Source organism: Conger conger, chromosome 12, assembly GCF_963514075.1.
Source record: "Conger conger chromosome 12, fConCon1.1, whole genome shotgun sequence".
NCBI classification, from domain to species: Eukaryota; Metazoa; Chordata; class Actinopteri; order Anguilliformes; family Congridae; genus Conger; species Conger conger.
In genome coordinates this window covers 11,199,109-11,220,012 of record NC_083771.1, presented here as the reverse complement: position 1 = coordinate 11,220,012, position 20,904 = coordinate 11,199,109, and the positions used below count along the sequence as shown (strand labels likewise).

At 44.0% G+C, this 20,904-nt stretch overlaps 1 protein-coding gene across 1 annotated transcript in view; it reads left to right on the top strand.

Annotated features, from left to right (window-relative positions):
* Positions 1-265: 265 nt before the first annotated feature.
* The window catches only part of brinp1 (bone morphogenetic protein/retinoic acid inducible neural-specific 1), a 125,957-nt gene continuing 105,318 nt past the window's right edge, over positions 266-20,904 (top strand). Inside the window, exon 1 of the mRNA XM_061215932.1 lies at positions 266-691. The gene's annotated coding sequence lies outside the window, so the exon portion shown is untranslated. The remainder of the gene's footprint in view (positions 692-20,904) is intronic.

Genomic DNA, 20,904 nt, shown 5'->3' with positions numbered 1-20,904 from the left:
ATATGTGGAGTATAAAACCTGCGTTTGCAGTCGGTTATTTTACTGCGTGCTTTGCGTGGCAGCGTCAGGCTTAAATCGCCTTGCATCCGGGGCTAGACATATCGCGGTCGATTGAAATAAACCTCACGACTCGATCACCCCGCGTTCTTGCCTGTGCACTTAAGAAGGTCCAGTCCCTCCCCTTTACTGTCTCACAGTGCCGTTCTCTATAATACAGAACTGTTATCTCAGTACCTCCCTCTAGTTCTCGCCCGTTTGCGCCTGCTCTCCAGTCAGTTCGCCTCAGTGTACCTCCACTGACATCCAGCGCGCGCGCCTCGCCACCTGATCACTCTCGCAGTCGCAACGCTGCCTCTCTGTCGCCCGCTCGCCCGCTCGCTCTTTCTCCACCGATCACATCGGGAAATCACATCGGATTTTTATTCCTCCGATTCACCGACCCTCCTCCATCCCGCATACGCCCTCTGTCTCCGTCTTTCCCCTGCACACTCATGATCTTAACCTGGCCGAACCGAAGGATTTCAATCCCTCGAGCATGAGAAGGACTGCCAGCTCTTCCGCAATCCAGCATCAGAGCTTGGGCTACCAGCATGAACACTGGATACGTACGCTCAAACAGCAGAAGTTTTTCGCCAACAGAATAAAACACGGGGGACTTCAAATTCCAGCCGTAGGGGAGAATCAGTTTTAGGTAAGACCTCAACGTATGCAATATTCCCAAGTGGTTCGGTGTTTTCTGTGATAGAAATTGCCAAAAGAGACAAGGATGTTCTAAAACCGCTTTCTCTGATACCAGAGTTGGAGATTGTGAGCCGTATCGGGCATTGTAACGCGGCGTGGTACACGCATAGACTCATAGGCTATTGTTTATAATATTACATTATTATTATACATTTTTATTCAGCTATTTCTTTTTGCTTTTGAACCGTGTTCGTTTTTTTTTTACATTTGTAGTTCTCTTCCTAATCCATCTGCAGATTTTTGCATGCGGAAGCTAGGTCACTGTCCTTTCAGTTAGTTTAGCAGCGCATAAATCAAAGTACCGACTTTGATTTGCAGTCGATTTAATAATATATTATTAAACGTGAATGTTATACGCAGCTGTGGTCGAATATTTAGCTTCCGGTAAATATGTTTGAATTGGAGAGGATAGATCAACGAACAATGTAGGCAAAAGCTGCAGAGCGAAGGATATAGGGAGAGTGGGAGGTCGGAATCTGTTTTCTGTCCACGCGCCGTTTCTTTTTCATTGACCACGAAGGCACTCCGTTTAGAAAACTGCCCCACAACCGTCTCATATAGCCTCAAAGTTTGGTTTCAATTTGGGTTACAAATCAATCTGCATACATGGGGCTAGAATAATAAGGTACAGTTTTATTCTACTTTGGCCGGAACAAACAGACTCGTTTATTATTTCAACGGGTAAGACTGTACACCAGATTGCGCCTTTCAAGCGTGAGTGTCGCCAAAAGGGTCATTTCCCACGTTCGCGTTTTGTTCGGATATTGCTGTTTTCTACAGTGCATAAGCAGCGAGATGTGCTGCTGCAACACTTAGGTCACACTCTGCAGCAGGCTTATCGAGCCCTCCGAGTTCTTAGACTGTAGACGTGTACAGTCCTGGTCCATTATCGAACGGAATGAAGCAGACTTCAGAAAACAATTCATGCCGCATAGTAATTAATAACAATAGTGCTTCGTCTTTTGGAAATACATTGTGTACATCGGGAGCAATAAACGCAAAATGCAAGTGCAGCATAAGATCATGCATGCGTTTTTTGGGCTATTTCTGTTAATGTCCATGTGTCTTCACTCGCAAAGCACAGTGGACAGAATTATGTGAAAATGCACTGCTATACTCGGGTCGCGTGCATCTCACCGTCCATTGGACTGCGTGACGTTCTCCAACACTCTGCCAGTTCCGACATTTTGTGCTGCACTTGTCATGGGAGAAATAAGTTGATGTATCACTGTGATTTATAATTTGAACTCCCGGCGCACATTTGAGGGCTCTCCGTTGCCTTGGAGTAGGGTTACATTTCTGACTACCACCTGCAGGGGGAGCTCGCGTACTTTTTGCGTCCATTGTCACGTTTGACATTAAGGACAAGTTAATTGAAAGCGTTGTTGAAACTTTGGAAATAAGATAGAAAATATCAAGCTTGACTGGTGCAGGGGTAATTAAATTATACAAACGGGGGGTAGTATTAATGTATGGCAACGAGTGTGACCTTAATCGCAGCACGCACAGTCCCTCTCAGAGATTAAATATTGCTGTTTAACGGTTACATATTATTTGTATCTGTGATTCACCATCTCGTTAATCTGTGTACACTCTAAAATAGGGTTGGCTCTAGTATTTTTGCTATTTCATAGACAAACACCCTGTTGGAGACAAACTTCTGTTTGCCAGGTCTCATATTCGGTCTCATATTCTGGTCGAAGTTCCGAAATTCAATACTCAACCAAATTGAGACAGATGTAATGATGATATTTTGTTTTCAGACTTATTTTTCAGACATATATATTCCGATATTTTTCGGGAAAGTCAAGGTTTGGAGCCATGCTAAAAAACTGTTGTCTCGTCTTGATCGATGCAGGGTTTACACAGACATGGAAACAAGTTAACATTCGTCATATGTCCCATCCATCTAATCCATTACTTCGATGGTATGTTAAAATAAGTTATTGACTCACCGTGGTCATTAAAGATCCCATAGAATTTTGTTATTAAAGAGTAGGCATGATAAACCTAGTATCCCTGCAAATTTCTTTCAAAAGTGTCTCTCTTGAGTCTGGCTGTAACCACGTAATCCTGACATCTGATTGGCTAAACAAACCAACAATCTCAGTTGATTTTCTACTCATTTTAATTTCCCAGGGTGTCCGTGCGAACGAGACGCTCAGTAATCCCACTGTGCAAGAGAACTTCTCGAGCTCTCCGCTGACCTGCCTGGTGAAGTAAAGGATAACAAACTGAAATGCTTTTCAGTGCTGTAATTGCGCTCGTCTTAACAGAGTAATGATAGCCTGTCAGGCATAGGCAAAGCAAGGTGAATGTAAGACTCTGGAGAAAAGACTCAATGTTCATTTTATCTTTATAAACTCATGTTGTCTTCTCCAATTCTTGTATTATTTAATAGCCAGCATGCATCCTCTCCAAAGTATTTTACATACTGGGTGGATACTGCAACAGTTGGTGCCGGCAAGATTATAAGTGAAACTTCTTCATGAGTCAAAACAGCCATTTACAGAATTTGATCAAAAGGAAGTAGATCAGCGCTACTGAACTCCACGTCCTGCGGGCCTCTGTGTCTGCTGGCATTTGCTCCTACCGTGCGCTACACCACCTGATTTCACTAATTAGCTTATTATCTGAACCAAGCCGGTGAAATAATGAGTTAAATCAGGTGGTGTAGCGCACAATACCTGCAGCATCTGCAATAATATGTAAAAATACTGTACACATTGATCCAATTAATATCAGTATGCTAATAACTGTAACATTTTCACATCGCCAATCAGAGCATGATTGCAGATTGACAGTGTTGTGTTGGTGTCCAGGGCAGTACCATTGCCTGTCAGTAGGCTGTAGCACTCCGCAGTAACAAGCTGGTGTGCTGTGTTTGCGTGACGCTTGTGTTGGATCTCTGATTGATTGACATCTTCTTTCTGTTGCCAGCGATACAATAAACCTGTCACTTTTGGGCACAGAATCATAGTCACTCCATGCAGACAGGAAGTGGGAGCGTTCTCTCTATGGCCAGAGAAGATGCTCAACATGTATACCTCATCGGGTGGTGGAATACCAATACCAGTTTAGCTATTTGGGCGAGGAGTGGCACAAACTGTCCCTAATTGGCTTACGGAGTACCAACCACTTCATCTGATTGGCAGGAGTAAAGCCAACTACTGCATTTGATTGGTTCAATAATGGCTGATGGCAAAGCAAGATCAATACAGGAGGGTGTGGTGTCATTAAAGACTGATTTACAGTAATACACAAAGTTAGGATACATAGTGTTCCCTCATTTAAAACTGAAGGTGGCTTTCCCTGCAGTGGTAATCACAGTGGGGTTCAATGGTGCTGGCTTCATGCTCAGATTGGTTAGAAGCACTCATTTATTTATGATATATTGTTATATATTTGGTTTCATTTTAAACTGCTGTGAGATAAATATGAAATTTAGATCTTACGTGGTCAACTAAATTCCCTTATCAAGTACCACATGTCAAAGTCAAAGTATAGTACAAGTTGCTCTGGTAAAGATAAATGTGATGTAATGTAATATCCTTAGCTGTCAAGCAAGGTAGTAGTAATTAGCCAGAAACTCAATTAGTTTTTTTTAGTTATGTCTATTAATTGGATTGGAGCTCCATGATGATGAAATATTCAGCTGCTCGATTAACTCGGCAGACACAGAGGCAAATATCAATTACATTTCTGAGATTATGTCTTTTAGTGCTCCCTATTCTGAACAAGAGTGGTATAAAAAACAAACTGAGGTGCGGAAGAGATGGTGTTATTGTAGCTAGCTAGTTTGCTTGTCTGTTATATTTCACCTTTTTTTGTTTATAGTGCATGGCATCCTGAGAAGAGTGACAGGAACACTTATCCAACCCAGAAAATCAGCTGAACAGAGCATGTATTCAGGATGTACTTAACAATATCCAATGGCATCCAAACAAATCAAGGTTTCAATATATGCAATACCATTATTTTCCTACCCACATGAGCCAGTCTTGTGCCATTAATTTGCGCTTGAGAGATTATCTGTATTGTGATTTCCCTGCTTTTTGGCGATAGCTAATAACGCATGTGGCGAGTGTGGGATTTACAGAGAATGTGTTTCTACTTGCATTCACACAAGCTGGTAATGACCCATCAAAATCAACTAACGTAGCCATGTCCTGATTCCAACCAAAACAAGATGGATATGTGATATGACAAGTGCTGAAAAAATTATATGCAGATGTTGAGAAATCCATACAAAGCCTACTTTCCTCTCGTTATTAAGCTGTTTTACATACAACGAAGGTCAATCAGTCTGATGCGTTTGCAGCGTTTCACTATTATCAATAAAATAATATTTGCATGTTAATTTACGGGTTGCATTCTGAACTCCCCTGCTTGCACTAGTACATAAATATGAACTGACTAAAAGAAAAAGCATGTCTGTCAGACGACAGGGGAATGAAGAAGGATGATGGATCAATGGATTCATAAATGAGGTCGCCATGCCTTCAAAATTAATATAGATCCATGACTGATTATTGAAATACATGCACAATCCCTGGAGGAAACCTGAAGGCAAAGAAGACACAATTACAATTCAACACATCTTGTTGTATGCTAATTTCTAGGCCTGACCTGCAAATGCATTGGGCAAATTATGTTCTTTTGCCTCATTAAAATGAGTTCATTAGCCAGAAACTGAATCTGATATCTGGAAATTAAGTTAGGGTGAAAGCCTTTGCACAATTGGTAGTTATTTAACTTCCCTGGTATAACATCCAGCTATGACCAGCTTGAAATTACCAGCTACCATCAGTTTCAAAACATAGCTTGAACTGGTCAAACCATAAAAATAAGAATTAATATGTTATTTAGCTTATGCTTTTATTCAAAGCAACTTACAGTTGATTCGACTAAGCAGGGGACAATCCCCCTTGGGGCAATGTGGGGGTAAGGGCCTTGTTGAAGCGCCCAACAGCTGAACGGATCTTATTGTGGCTACATCGGGGCTTGAACCACCAACCTTCCGAGTTGCAGTCATGCATCTTTGCTATTAGCCTACTGTTGAGTAAGGAGCTGGTCTGAACCTGTCAACCAGCTACCAGCTGTTTCAAAACCTAGCTTGAGCAGGTCAAACCATGTTGAGTATGGAGCTGCACTGAACTGGTCAACCAGCTACCAGCTGTTTTCTAGCAGGGTTAGGAGGTCAGGAGACCTGGACCAGTGTTAAAGGAATATATGAGGAATCTTGTGGATAATGTTTGTCAACCATTCCCTTTCAAATTCCTGCAAACCCCTGGTTTTAAATAGGAATTATTTTTGGGAGTCTTTTTGCAGATTTATTTTCCAGTGATGCCACCTACTTATTTTTGTATTGCACTGATCTCTTTTTTTTGGAAATTAAGCCAAGATTGTGTTCAGACCTGAAACTAATCTCATAATCCTGTGTTTTATTATCACGTTTTAAAACCAGTTTCTCAGATGTATTCATTAGAAAGCCAACCCTAAATTACAGAGGAGGCAGCAATTTGAAAGGCACAATTAAGTTTTACAAACATGTCTGTAAGAGATGGGATTTCAGACTGTAATATTGCGGCCGGTCATATTGAATAGCGACGGTAATTACCTTGGGAAAGAAAACACAATTTGAAAATATTAAAATGAATCCTTAAGTCCCTCTTGGCAGCTGTGTACTGCGGTTATATGGCTAATTATTTACATGGCTCATTTTTGGCTTGTCTTCTTGGGTTTGTTGTAGTTTGTTGTGGAAGGAAACTGCCACTGTGGATTTATGGTTATGTGAGGGAATTTACGGAGGAAAAAAATATCAATGCCCATCCTACACTGATGTGACAGTTTGAAAATAAACAGGGAATTTTCAAGTGGGCGTCCGTTAGCCCCAGAGCTTGTTAATGCAGTTATTCCCTATCGCAAGCACTGGTTACGGAACTTGTCCATAGGCTAGGCTTCGAGGGGCAGCCTGTAGCCTAGTTGCTAAGGTACATGACTTGTCCCCTTAGTCTAATCAACTGTAAAAAAATAAAACCGATTGGCTTAGATAAAGATTGGTAGCCTTCTTTGGCGCAGCCCCACAACCCGATTGGCAATGTAGACTATTATAAACGATAGAGCACAGTACTGAACGCATTGACTGCTAGCCCATTTGCTCTGATGAAGCTCAATAATTTCTCCATTTAAGCAGTTGCAGGTTGGAATGAGACGTTAAACGGAGGTTGCCGAGGGTTGTCAGTGTGTGCTTCACACCCAGCACTCGTGGTACATAGAAATCCCCCTCTGCATTGATTGGTAGCAGCAAGATGGCAGCACGCATAGGCTGCTGGTCCAAATAATACGGTATCGTTAATGTGGTGAATGTTGTTTCTCACACAAATTTCTCGAATCAGGTGTGCATCTCCTGTACGTGTCTTTGCTGAAAATTGCGTGTTCCATCCCCCAACTTCAACAATGGAAATGCTACAGGACCTTAGCCTGTTGCTAGGACAGGGCCCCGAGACCACGGCGCCGCCTGTCGCAGCTGCCCGACCAAGGAGGAAAAGCGGGCTGGGATCTGTGCTAGGCTAAAGGCTAACCCCAGCAGGCCGGGTCTTCCAACCATTTTCCTGTCCAAAGTCCGCTCCTTGGACAATAAACTGGATTGCCTCAGACTACAACTGGCTTCCCAGCGTCAGATAAGGGACTGCTGCACTTTATGACAACATTCCTAATGCAGCCATCCAGATTACGGGTTAACCTCCTTCTGTGCAGAGTAGTTTCAGCGTCCGGTAATACCCGCGGTGGTGGTTTGTGTGTTTATACCAACTGGTATCCCCTCTGCTGGGATAAGACTCGTGCGCAAGTGGAGTTCATGACTGTTTGCTGGTGGAGTTCTTGATAACATTAAGCACTGAGCTTACTCTATGGGGCTATCAGCGAGCAGCAAACCACTCATCCTGATGGCTTTTTTGTTGTTTTTTTGTTTTCAACCGTGGAAATCTGAAATCAGTCCCGCCACATTCTATCAACATGTGAACTCTGCAACTAGAATGTTCTGGAAGCATTGAATGTGGCGTCTGCAAGGAAGACCACCCCTCCTCTTGATGATCAGGTCCTGTGCCTGTCCACAGCTGACTTTCTCCAGGTTCAAGGCTCCAGGTTCTCCAGGTTCAAGGCTGCTGGTCCTGACATCATACCTGGATGTGTGCACAGGGAATGTGCAGACCAACTAGACGTCCTCACAGACATCCACAACATCATACCAGTGCCCAAGAAATCGACTGTGTCCTGCCTTAATGATTATCACCCTGTAGCACTCACTCCAATCACAATTAACTGCTTTGAGAGGCTTGTTATGGGCCATATGAAAACCTAGACCCCTGTCAGTTTGCATTGACACTATTTATCTGCCCTTCATCTGGCACTTTCCCACCTGGGCAACAAAAACACCTACATGAGAACGCTGTTCGTAGTCTTCAGTTCAGCTTTCAGCATGGTCATCCCCCAGATGCTGATCGGAATGCTGGGGCTTCTGGCCTTGAACACCTCCCTCTGGGACTGGATGTTGGACTTTATGACGGAGAAAGACCTCAGGCAGTCCAGATTGGAAACAACACCTCCAACAGCACCACCCTGAGCAGTGGTGCCCCCCAGGGCTGTGTACTCAGTCCATTGCTGCTCACATTGCTGACCCATGACTGTTCTGCCAAGCTCAAACCACATCATCAAGTTTAGTGATGACGTGAAGGTTCTCGGTAGGTCTCATCAGCTACAATGAGTCAGCATACAGAGAGGAGGTGGAGCGGCTAGAAACATGGTGTCCCGACAATAACCTCTCTCTTAATGTTGACAAAACAAAAGAGATGGTTGTTGACCTCAGGGGGGCCCGCGCTGACCACTACCTGTTGCACATCAACGGCTCCACCATAGAGAAGGTGAAAAGCACCAAGTTTGAGGGTGACCTCAAACCAACACCACATGTCTAGCCAAAAGAGCGCACTATGGAGACTCAGGAAAGCAAGCCCCCCCGCCCCCATCCTCACTACGTTCTATAGGGGCACCATCGAGAGCGTCTCGACCAGCTGTCTCACTACCTGGTATGGGAACTGCAGCACAGTGATAGTGAGGACAGCTGAAAGGATCATTGGGGTCCCTCTCCCTTCTATTCAAGACTTTCACACCAAACGCTACACGCACAAGGCCCGCAGCATGGCTGAGGATCCCTCCCACCTCTCCCATGGTCACTTATGCCCCCTGCCATCTGGGAAAAGGTACCATAGCACACGGGCAAGATCTGCCAGACCCTGCAACGTCTTCTTCACCCAAGACGTAAGGCTACTTAACACACTGCTGCCTGCCTTGACCCGCATCACCCTAACTTACGTGAATACGGCCAAGCCGCTACCTCCACCCACTATTCCATGCTGCTACACCATATTTCACATATAATTTATTTATTCATTTTATTATTATTACGTATTTGTAACTTAATTCTTAATTTCATTCCATTTAGATACAGTGTATTGTAACGCAGTTTCGTCCCTCTGTAAACTGCACTGTATATAGCTGCAATGACTTATTTCGCTGGCCCAGCAGCAGGGCCCAGCCCACTCCAGGCCCCAGGGGCTGCTGGGATTATAAATAAACAATGGCTTCCTGGCGGGGGAGGGGACCCCGCCAGCTGGCTCCTGGATGCGGTTGCCGTAGTCTTTCCCGGCGAGGAGGCGAATGCCAGGTTTTTCGAGAGAAGAGAAAATAAATAAAAGCTGAAGAAACTGTGCACTCGCCTCCCATCCAGGCAGGACCGGTCGCTGACGCCCGCCGCCGAACCTGAGCTGGCTTTCAAAACCCGCCGTCTGCTCCCCCGCTGAGTTCCATTCCTGTAAACGGCAGCGCGAGCTCTCCCTCGCCTCAATCTTTCTGACAAGCAGCGACAACAGCAGCAACTTTGTCCTACGGTGAACTCCCCAAACCCTCCGCCCCCCCCCCCCCCCCCCCACCCACCCACCTCCGAGGAAAAGGACAAACTCAAGCCCGGGATAAAGCGTCACATGACCAGGCCCCTCCTCCCACGGACCCCCCTATTGTGACCCTGTTTCTCATTCTTACCCAGCATCCTCTGCGTCCTCCCCCGATTCCGCACCTGTTCCCCAGTGCTGGTGAGTCTGTCCTTGCCCGCGCTGACTGGACGTATTCTCTTACCCCACCCCCCGCCGGTCCCCCTCTCATCGGTATTCATACGTACGCGCTGGCGAGCGCCGATTAGCATTCCCGCGCGGTACTCTTCCCCTGCACTGCATCCGTCTGCCGCGGATAGAGCTTAGATCTGTCTGATTCGCTTTTCCAATCATCAACCCACACTGCCATTTTATGACACAGCTCACCTTGAAACGAACGCATTCATCTGTTTAGTTGGGATTTTTGCCTCCTCTCAGCTGGTAAAAAAGAATTAAAGTTAAACTCTTAAAAACTATGTTTTTGGGAAACCAACAAACTTGTAGGCAGTAGCAAGAACCAAGATACAAATCAAATTCATTTAATGAAGCTATTAAATTAATTTGATTGTTGCTACTTCTTTAGCCAACGTCATTGGCTTATCAGGTTGGTCCAATGGGCAGAAAGTCACATGGCTTGGTAAGTCACACATTTCAGATACTTCATGGCTTGCTTTAAATCTACCTGTAAGCCAGTGTTCATCCTCAGTATTCTCTTTACATGAGTGACTCTTACAAGTAAAGGATTATATTTCAGGTAAAGGGTTATATTACTGGTAAAGGATTATATTACTGGTAAAGGATTATATTACAGGTAAAGGATGATATTATAGGTAAAGGATTATATTACTGCCGCATTGTACCGGCAGGATTAGTGTGTACCTATGCAGGCGCTGTGTGAGTGTTAAACAGAAGTACTGTAGACTCAGTTTAGTGCCACCTACTGCACTGAAGGCCACAATTACTAAACCTAATTAAAGATGTAATTATCTGCACTGCTGCAATGTAGTGAGAAGCCAATTTTTTAAAACAGACACCTCGATGTATGCCATTGGTCTGTATTAATCTCTGTCAGTTTCTCAGTGTCTATGCTACGCCTGCCTTTTTCATTCTGTATAAACTCTCCCCCTTCTTTTGTGAATCTGTAAATCACAATATTCTCTAAGAGCCGTTGGGCATAGCATGTTTTTAATTTCCGTGGTACATCCATTAAAAATGCCGAGTAAATTCAGAATGTGTGAAGTAAGCACAATTCTGCATCCTGGTTGTAATTGAGCACACCAATGCAGCTGACCTGGAACTGTGCAAAATGGCCTGTGTGTGTGTCTGGGAGTGTGTGTGCATGTGTGTGTGTGTCTGTGTGTGTGTGTGTGCCTGTGTGAGTGTGTGTATGTGTATATGTGCGTTTGTGCCTGTGTGTGTTTATGCTTGTGTTTGTGCTTGTGAGTATGTGTGTGCCTGTGTGTATGTATGAGTGTGTGCATGTGTATGTGCCTGTGTGTGCGTGTGCATTTGTGCCTGTGTATGTGTGTGTTTATGCTTGTGTTTGTGTGTGTGTGTGTGCCTGTGTGTGTATGTGAGTGCCTGTGTGCATGTGTACATACAATACTGTGCAAAGGTTTTAGGCAGGCGTGAAAAAATGCTGTAAAGTAAGAATGCTTTCAAAAATAAAATGTTAATAGTTTATTTTTTATAAATTAACAAAATGTAAAGTGAGCGAACAGAAGAAAAGTCTAAATCAAATCACAATATTTGGTGTGACCACCCTTTGCCTTCAACCCAGCATAAATTCTTCTCGGTACACTTGCACAAAGTCAGGGATTTTGTAGGCATATAGTCAGGTGTGTGATTAACCAATTATACCAAACAGGAGCTAATGATCATCAATTGAATATGTCGGTTGAAACCCAATAATTAACTGAAACAGAAACAGCTGTGTATGAGGGTTAAAACTGGGTGAGGAACAGCCAAACTCTGCTTCCAAGGTGGGGTTGCTGAAGACAGTTTAATGTCAAAAGTCATACACCCTGGCAAGACAGCACAGCAACAAGACACAAGGTAGTTATACTACATCAGCAAGGTCTCTCCCAGGCAGGCAGGGGTTTCCAGATGTGCTGTCCAAGCTCTGTTGAAGAAGTACAAAGAAACATTGAGGACTGTAGACGCAGTGGTCAGCCAAGGAAACGTAGTACAGCAGATGAAAGACACATCATGCTTACTTCCCTTTGCAATCAGAAGATGCCCAGCAGTGCCATCAGCTCAGAATTGGCAGAAACCAGTGGGACCCAGGTACAACCATTTACTGTGCGGAGAAGTCTGGTCAGAAGTGGTCTTCATGGAAGAATTGGACGTGGACTTGTGGGTGCACTGTAGAAACCTTCGACGTGGAAACAAGACCAAGCGACTCAACTATGCACGAAAACACTGGAACTGGGGTGCAGAAAAATGGCAGCAGGTTCTCTGGACTGATGAGTCAAAAATCTGAAATATTTGGCTGTAGCAGAAGGCAGTTTGTTCGCCAAAGAGCTGGAGAGCGGTACAAGAATGAGTGTCTGCAGGCAACAGTGAAGCAAGGTGAAGGTTCCTTGTAAGTTTGGGGCGGCATTTCTGCATTTGGTCAGATTTGGTCAGAATGAATGGTCTCCTCAATGCTGAGAAATACAGGCATATACTTATCCATTATGCAATATCATCAGGAAGGCATCTGATTGGCCACAAATGTATTCTGCAGCAGGACAATGACACCAAACATACAGCCAATGTCATTAAGAACTATCTTCAGCGTAAAGAAGAACAAAGAGTCCTGGAAATGATGGTACGGCTCCAACAGAGCCCTGATCTCAACATCATCGAGTCTGTCTGGGATTACATGAAGAGACAGAAGCATTTGAGGCTGCCTAAATCCACAGAATTGGATTGTGGCTAGTTCTCCAAGATGTTTGGAACAACCTACCAGCCAAGTTCCTTCAAAAAATGTGTGCAAGCATACATAGAAGAATTGATGCTGTTTTGAAGGCAAAAGGTGGTCACACCAAATATTGATTTGACTGAGAATTTTCTTCTGTTCATACTCTTCTTCTGTTCATGCATTTTCTTAATTGATAAATATAAACTATTAACATTTATATTTTTGAAAGCATTCTCATTTTACTAAAACTTTTGCACAGTACTGTACATGCATGCTTGTGCATTTTTGCCTGTGTGTGTGTACTGTGTGTCACTGCTGACAGTTTTGTACAGTATGTGTATTGGAAGCTATGTTGAGCCATTGCATCCAAAACATTACAAACATGTCTGTGCAATCAACCCCAGCCTCTCTCAACAGACCAATAGGCATCATTTTTTATTATTATTGACTGGCACTGAATCGTATATTTCTGAAATCAATTTCCTCCCCAACATGTTTGTTTTTTATATTAGTAATATTACTCATCACTTGATTAATCAGAAACACTCGTATGATACATATCATTATGTATTTATTGCATTACAAGAATTTCTGGTCCAGTGACCCCCACTCCAGTGAACGGTCATCATAAGTTAAAAAGGTTATATATATATAAAATGTATAAAGACTGCAACCATAGGAAATGGAGGGCAGGTAATTGGGGGGGGGGGGGGGGGGGGGGGTAGGTAGGGTAGATCAGAGTTGACATTTAAGCTATCGGAAACAATGCAAAGAAGCTTGTTTGGATTTCAGTCTATTGCTCAGACCAGATGGAACACACTGGCTAGCCACCTACAGTACATCTGTCACAACTTAAACTTTACTTTACAATCATTTATAAAGCAGTAGTTTTAAATATCTGTTGTTTCAGATGAGATGAAACAGCTGGTTAGCAAACTCAATCCAATGCATCAGATTCTCTTACATACATAATGTCTATTTTGCATAAAGAACAGTAATGAACAACACACAAATAAAAATGTGTCGTTTCAATAATGAATAACTAGGAGTTATTGCAAATTATGCATATTTTTAATTGCGGCCCAAGCTTTTGAGGTAGTTGTGTAGGGAAATATAGGGTATTGTCAATGGACTTTTTAATGGTTAAAGATGGTTAAAATGTGTAATACTTCTTAAAAGGATAATTATGAAAATGATTTTGTTGAGCACCTCATTTCAGACCATCAGCCAGAAATTAGCATGAAAATCACGCCCACATAGATGTATTTTAATGGGGCGTATTTTAATTTCTTTTGGGATTGCAGTCTGCCATGGAGCAGTCGGCTGACCCCGGTACTGTTTGTATCGGCAGTTTTTTTTTTATTCTCCCGGTACCTATTGCAGCAGGAAAGCTCTTGATCCTGTTCTATTGTGTCTTAAATTCAGCCTCTTTTCAGATGCGCCTCGACATAAAACTTCAAAGAGTGGAGGCTGGTGAAACTCAGGAAGTGGGAGAGTGGTCTTATTCAGCCCTGGTCATTATTGTTATCATCTCTGGTGTTATATCCGGCTATGAACAGCTTGAAATGACCAGCTAACGGCTGTTTCAAAACCATGGTCAAACCATGTTGAGTATGGAGCTGGTCTCAACTGGTCAACCAGCTAACAGCAGTTTCAAAACATAGCTTGAGCCGGTAAAACCACGTTGAGCATGGAGCTGGTCTGAACTGGTCAACCAGCTAACAGCTGTTTAAAAACCTAGCTTGAACAGTTTTTTTTTCAGCAGGGCTTATTATTATAATGATTTTGTAAAAGTGAAACTAAACTTTAAACCGCGACATCAGCGAAGCGGAAAGTGTGGAGAGAATCAGGCGTTAGGTTTCACCTGCCGAGACTCGCAAGGAGACTCTCCTGGGCTGGAAGGCCCGCTCGCTTGATTTAACAGTAATTACCCAGCGCTGTTCTCTCCGTCTCCGCTTTCGCTGGGAGAAAAGAAATCAGCTGTTTTTAATCTTGTCGGTGCATGATCGGAGAACAGGGGAAAGGCCTTTTACAGGTGGGAAATTGCACGAGGCTCCTCTCTTTCATGCTGATAGAGAGGGGTAGTGCTGCAGAGGAAGGTGAGGTGGGGAGAGAGCTGATTCTAAATCCAGGGGACTTCTGAGGTAATGCCTGAAAATGATAAGTTTGGAGGATGGGATGGGGTGGGTGGGGGCGGGTGGGTTCTTGCTGAAAGGTAGACTAGGCGGAGACACGTTTGGAAATCCCCTTTCCTCGACAGCCTGTGTTTGCTGCGGAGCTGGATTCTTAGAACAGATAGGAGTCTGCCCTTGTGAGGCCGAGAGGGACTTAAAAACGTCTAATATTTAGGTCGGCTTGGTAGTTACTGGTCCTCGTTCCGCAGAGACTTTAATTACAAAAAAAAATAGATCCGTTCAGCTCTGTGATGTCAAGGGTTTTGACACAGGAATTGAAATGTGTGCGCTTGCTGTGGTGGCACAAGGACACATGGTACAAAGCCAGTGTATTCATTGCATTACATCACATTACGGTTATTTAGCTCACGGTTTTATCCAAAGACATTTAAAGTTGATTTGACTAAGCAGGGGCCAATACCCCCTTGAGCATGTTGCGTTAGTGGCCTTCCTGAAGGGCTTAACAGCTGCACAGATCTTATTATGGCTGCACTGGGGCTTGAACCACCAACCTTCTGGGTTCCAGTCAAGTAACTAGCCACTAGACTACAGGCTGCCCCAGTGTGGTTCAGGCCCACACATAATGGGGATAAAATGGAAATTCTTTCAGGGGTCTCTTTCGCTAGATAAGACCCAAGAGAGGATGGCAACAGCGCCTCCACTCGGTCCATGAATGCACCTCTCCCCCCTTGCCCCCCTCCCACTCCATCCACTTCTCCTAGAAAGAAGAATTTTTTTTAAATTTCCCCAGTTCAGTAAGCTGTGGGGCAGCCCTGTGTGTATTCATTTGGTTTGCGACTCAGCTGAAATATTTGGGGTTGTGTCGAAGATGCAGGCAGACATTTTGAGCCTGCTGAAGTATTTTTCTATCAATACCAACTACTGTACCACCCTGATGAACGTCTTCCATTAATCTGTTCAGTCCAGTTTAATTCCTGTTCCACCAAGGCGCCCTTTGATTTAGATTCTGAATTGTCATGATGAGCAAATTACATCTTCTCCCATTTCATTGGCAGACAGAATGGATCATATGCTAGTCTAAGTAACCCAGCTGAAACCAGCTAGCAGCTCAGACAAGCTGGTTGACCAGCTCATACCCAGCTAGATTAGCTTCATGACCAGCTTGGCCATGATGGTTGACCGGCTCATGCCCAGGAAGACCAGCTAGACCAGCTCAGTTTTCAAGCTGGTCAAGCTGGCATAGCTGGATTTTACCCTAGGGAACCTAGATAATCATTGTGATGTTGTCCCTTGATACTGTCATAACAGTGCTGGAGACCATATAACATTTTTGTCATAGGGGTGAGTTGCCTGTCATTCTCAGAAATGAGCAAGTCATTGAGTTCCTTGAGGAAATGGATGCTGAGGATTTACTGAGAGGAATTATAAAGGGTCTGCATAATTAAAATTGAAAACGCAACATTTCACATAACAGAGATGTATTGTGGGATTGTCTGTGGGAACCTAAGAATCTAAGCACATGATTCGTTGAGGCATCAATCAAACTGCCATCTTGAAGGTTGAGTGCCATACGGTAGGTAAGCAGTTTATTTTGTTTCCCACCTTTTCATAAACAACAACTTTGTCAAAGACATACATTACCATTATAAAGATCCAGGCTGTGAACGCTCTCTGCTAAATTGGTGTAATTTATCTTTAAAAGAACGTGCTTCCCTGGGATGAATATATTGCACTGAGTAATGCCCTTGAACCACACTGTTCCCGCCTGTCTCCTCTCTTTGAGATCCAGAGTAACTTTATTTTCTCTCAGATTTAGTATTTTGAATGTGACGTGTCAAGAAGGCTCAAACAAATCTTCAATCACCGGGAGAGCAGCTTCTCCACATGCTCTTGAGATAAGCCAGCCCAGAAGGTTCCGTGACAGTCGAGAGAAAAACGTGATCGGCATTGATGCGCTTGGAGCGCTCCTCTGTGGAGATCTTTAGGGGGGATGTTTCATGTTTCAGTCGAGCCCCCTGTGGGCCTCACCTTGTACAAGCACATTCCGTGATCCCTGAAATTTGAAGAATGGATAAAACTAAATGGAAACAAAACAAAGCAAACTGCTATGTAATTGCGAGAACGATTGCGTAGTTATTTAGTGAACTCAATACCTAGTCAAAATCCTGACAAATTGTCTGTTTGTTTCCTTGAAAACCTATTTTGCATACAGCACGGAATTGAATTACTGTGTGTACTAGAAGTCATTAGAAGCTTAATTCCACTTACAGTATGGTCTCTCATCATAAGTCTGCATGTTTGGGTTGTATATATTAAGCCAGATGGCATTGACAGTTCTGGTTTCTGAGGTTACGTTGGAGCAGAACCTTTTAATTGTGTACTGAGAGTGTCTGATAGAAAGATTGCATCTCATGCAGGAGCGGGGTGACCTTTCCCGTGAAAACTGGCTGAGACAGGTGGCTTTGCTGTCTAAGAACTCGTCATCCTAAATTCCAGTCTCGTAAGGGACAGAAGCGCAGGGACTCGAAAGCCATCACCAGCTAGTCTTCACTGGGATGAGTCGTGCAATGAGACCATGAATATTCACAAAGTAGAGTGTGGTTGAATTGCAAATTTGCTTTTGGAAAGACACTCCTTCTGTCAGTATACTATACTTCGGATTAAAAGCGTCTGCCAAATGACAAAAATGTAAATGTAATGTATACCGTTTAATCGTGTGCTCAAACCGGCTGCAGCACCCTGCCCAAACTTTCAGTCCAGTTTCCTGACATCTGAAACAAATGTCTCAGCACAAAAACCGAACGGCAGAACGTTGAGGGAACATCGAGCCATTTCGTATTTCGGCTGACAGCCGTGAGCGACTGCACACCGTTCCGCCACGGCGTGTTGACGTCGTTCGCACGAACACGCAAACCAAGGCGGTGTCAGAGAACTGAGGACTGACCTAAAATAGACCGAGGAATGATAAAAGATGTTTGACGCGTGATAGATGGATGGAGATGGAAATAGGAGAATATCAGATGAGGTGCTCCATAACAGGTAATGGGGTCCATGCGTATGGCGGTTCACTATATATAGTCGCAAAGATTGCATGTCACCAAGGGTAGAGCGTGAAGCTGTCGCAATGTTTAAAGTTTTACCCGGTGCCGGAATAAAAGTGGAATTTGGGTACGATAAGTTTACCGTCGACTTGGAATATGCCTGGGGAGGAATGCAAACGGCTGTCAGTAATTGACATGCAATAGAAAATTACATTGCATTTTTGCCTCTTTTGTTCTTTTGTGGACCGTTATGTTTTTGTATTGTTGTGGCATCTCACTACCACATGGGATTCCGCTGGAGACCGCCAGACTCCAATATTCCATATTCCAGAAGAAAATGGTGTTACATTTATCTGGCGGGTCTGAAATGCAGTCACAGGGGTTGTTTCAGTACAGCCCATAAAGGCTTAATTGGGTTCAGATCTGATGAATGAAGGCCGCGCCTCATGGATGCTCTCTAATCATCAAGCTATTCCTGCTCCGTGCACGGAGGCATTGTCACCTTGAGAGACCCAAGACTCTAAACGCAGAAATCTTCAACGAAATCATGGATGCTCTCCCTGCTCCACACATGGTCGCACATTTTCCGCAAGGGCTGCTAATTGTTTGTGCCATGTTTTCCATTATTACTGACTTCTTTAAGTGGCCCAAGATACTTCCATCATTTCTTTATCCGTTCTCGATAGCTTCCCTGCATCTGAAAAATGAATATGCTGCCTGAGGCATTCTGGATGTGAAGCCATCTTCTTTTCTCAAAGCTGAAGGACGTCGTGTCGAGTCTCCGGTCCCTGGCGGCAAAAGGATTTGCGTTCCAGTTCTGCCTGAACCCAAAGATGTCGGAGAGTCATGGAAATTCTCCTTGAGCGTTCCAAGGTCACACCCAGTGCTGCCCTTCGGGGTTTAATGAGGCTCCCTGCTTGAGCTAGCCGGCTGACTCCAGATCAGTATCGGGGTTCCTACATCCTTTTGGCTTGTTGGAGTCGACAGGCACCCTCACTCCGTCGACTGAACTGTCAGCGGAAGGGCATGTGCGTCCACTCCGACAGGAAGCGCGCTGTCGAGACGTGGTCTGACATTGTTACAAACCCCTCTCCTGACCTTTGCAGCCCGTCTCCCGTACCGTTTCTTCTAATAACGAGGAGGAGACGGGCTCAGTCTGTCACTTTCAAAGGAGCACGTACCGCGAACTGCGCGAGCCTCCCGTCAATAACAGAAAACATCATCGTTATTTCGGTCGCCGGCTCTCCGCCGTCTTACTGGAGATCCGACACGGATATGTAGTGACAGGCTGCATTCCTGTGAAGGAAGAGTGGAGTGCCAGTTCACAGTGTGTTTTACTGTGGCAGTGATACGGCCAAAAGATTTGTGGATTGGGCAGGGCTCCTGAATCACTGCTGATTGGACGATTAATGGAGCCACACTTGACAAAGCATTTTTGTTTTCTTCCATTGTCCAGCTAAACCCAACTGCCGAAAGAGCTTGGCAAAAGCTGGGAAGTCATACGTGCTGTTCTTATGACAGGCTGCTCTGAGCCCTGGAACCAATCACATAAACCGGCCATCCTCAAATCTGGTCCTCAAATCCAAATTCGGCCCTGGTTTACTTTCCTCCCTGGAAGTTACCTGACCAATTAGTGCTACTGATTCACACTCCCAAAGGGAGGATGGAAAACCAGCAGTTCTTAGACTGACCTTGAGGACCGGGATTTGATGATCCCTAAACTAACCATGTAAACCGTCCACAAAAGGAGCCAAGCACTCAGCCTGTGTGAAGGGGGATGTGAGTGGGCTTATAAAAGGACTTATAAAAGTCAACAGAGGAATTGCAGCAACAAACACCATCAAACCACAGCACACACTCCGTGAACACGCTGATGTAGACCCCCAATTACAACCAATTTTTAACCAATGAGCTTGAATTATTGTACAGCTGTGTACAGTGTACAGTGTCGGTCCATCAACTGCATATTTTGAAACCCGAATTTAAGGACTATAAACACAGGCAGAGGGTGAGTCAACATGTCAGTGAGCCTTTTTCAATGATAGGAAGGCATTTACAATGGTCTTGTAACAATGTTTCAACACAAAATTCTTACTTACTGTACCTTTAAATATCAGCCTTGAGCAACTACATTGGGGGGAGGTTAGGGGTTTTATACATGACATCTACCTTGTCACACTCCATTTGCTGTCACATTAAGTAACAGGGTGGCAATGCTGGTCACACTACACAGGGAGTGCATGTCCCCTAAGTCTTCCTGAACCATGTTTAACATCCACATCATGACATCACGGCATCAGTCACATGCATGTGTGTGAGTATTTAGGACGCAGGGTCGACCACATGGGACATGATGTGTCATGTAATGTTTGATAAGGTTTTACAGAATATAGGTTATGCTAACGTTCTAACAGTTAATACAGTGCATGCGCCTATTAATTATGCATGCGATAAGTTACATAATATTAATGCATGCATGTTTCCTGAAGGTTTCTGGAATACATAATTTACATAATGTATGTACAACCTTCCTGTTATATCATAATCATTAAAATGGACTTTGGGCACTTTGGTCATGAAATAAAAAATTGCTTGAATGGCTGAAAAAATCTCTATTAATTCCACTCACAGTGTCTTGACAGAGTCTCTCAATCATGAGTTCCAGGATTGATATGCAACGTTAACCTGCCAAGGAGCAGTTGGGCCGAACTGGGGTGAGCGGTTGCCGTAGAAACAAGCTGGCCAAATTATATCTTATTTTTTGGTTTTGTGATGGGGAAAGAAATGAATGTTTTTAACTTCTAAAACACATCCTTAGGGAGCCTATGCTCTTAATCCCGCATTATGAAAGATCACCTGTACTACCTGAGGTATCTCACGGCCCAATCGACTTTGTCTTTGTGTTGCTGACATTGTGTTACAGAGCATGGCTTTTTGTGTTGCTAGCATTGTGTTACTGAGCATGGCTTTGTGGTAGTAGAATTGCATTATGGAGCATGGCTTTGTGTTGCTAGGATTGCTTTACACAACATGGCCTTGTGTTAGCATTGCGACGCAGAGCATGCCTTTGGGTTAGTAGCATTGCATTATGGAGCCTG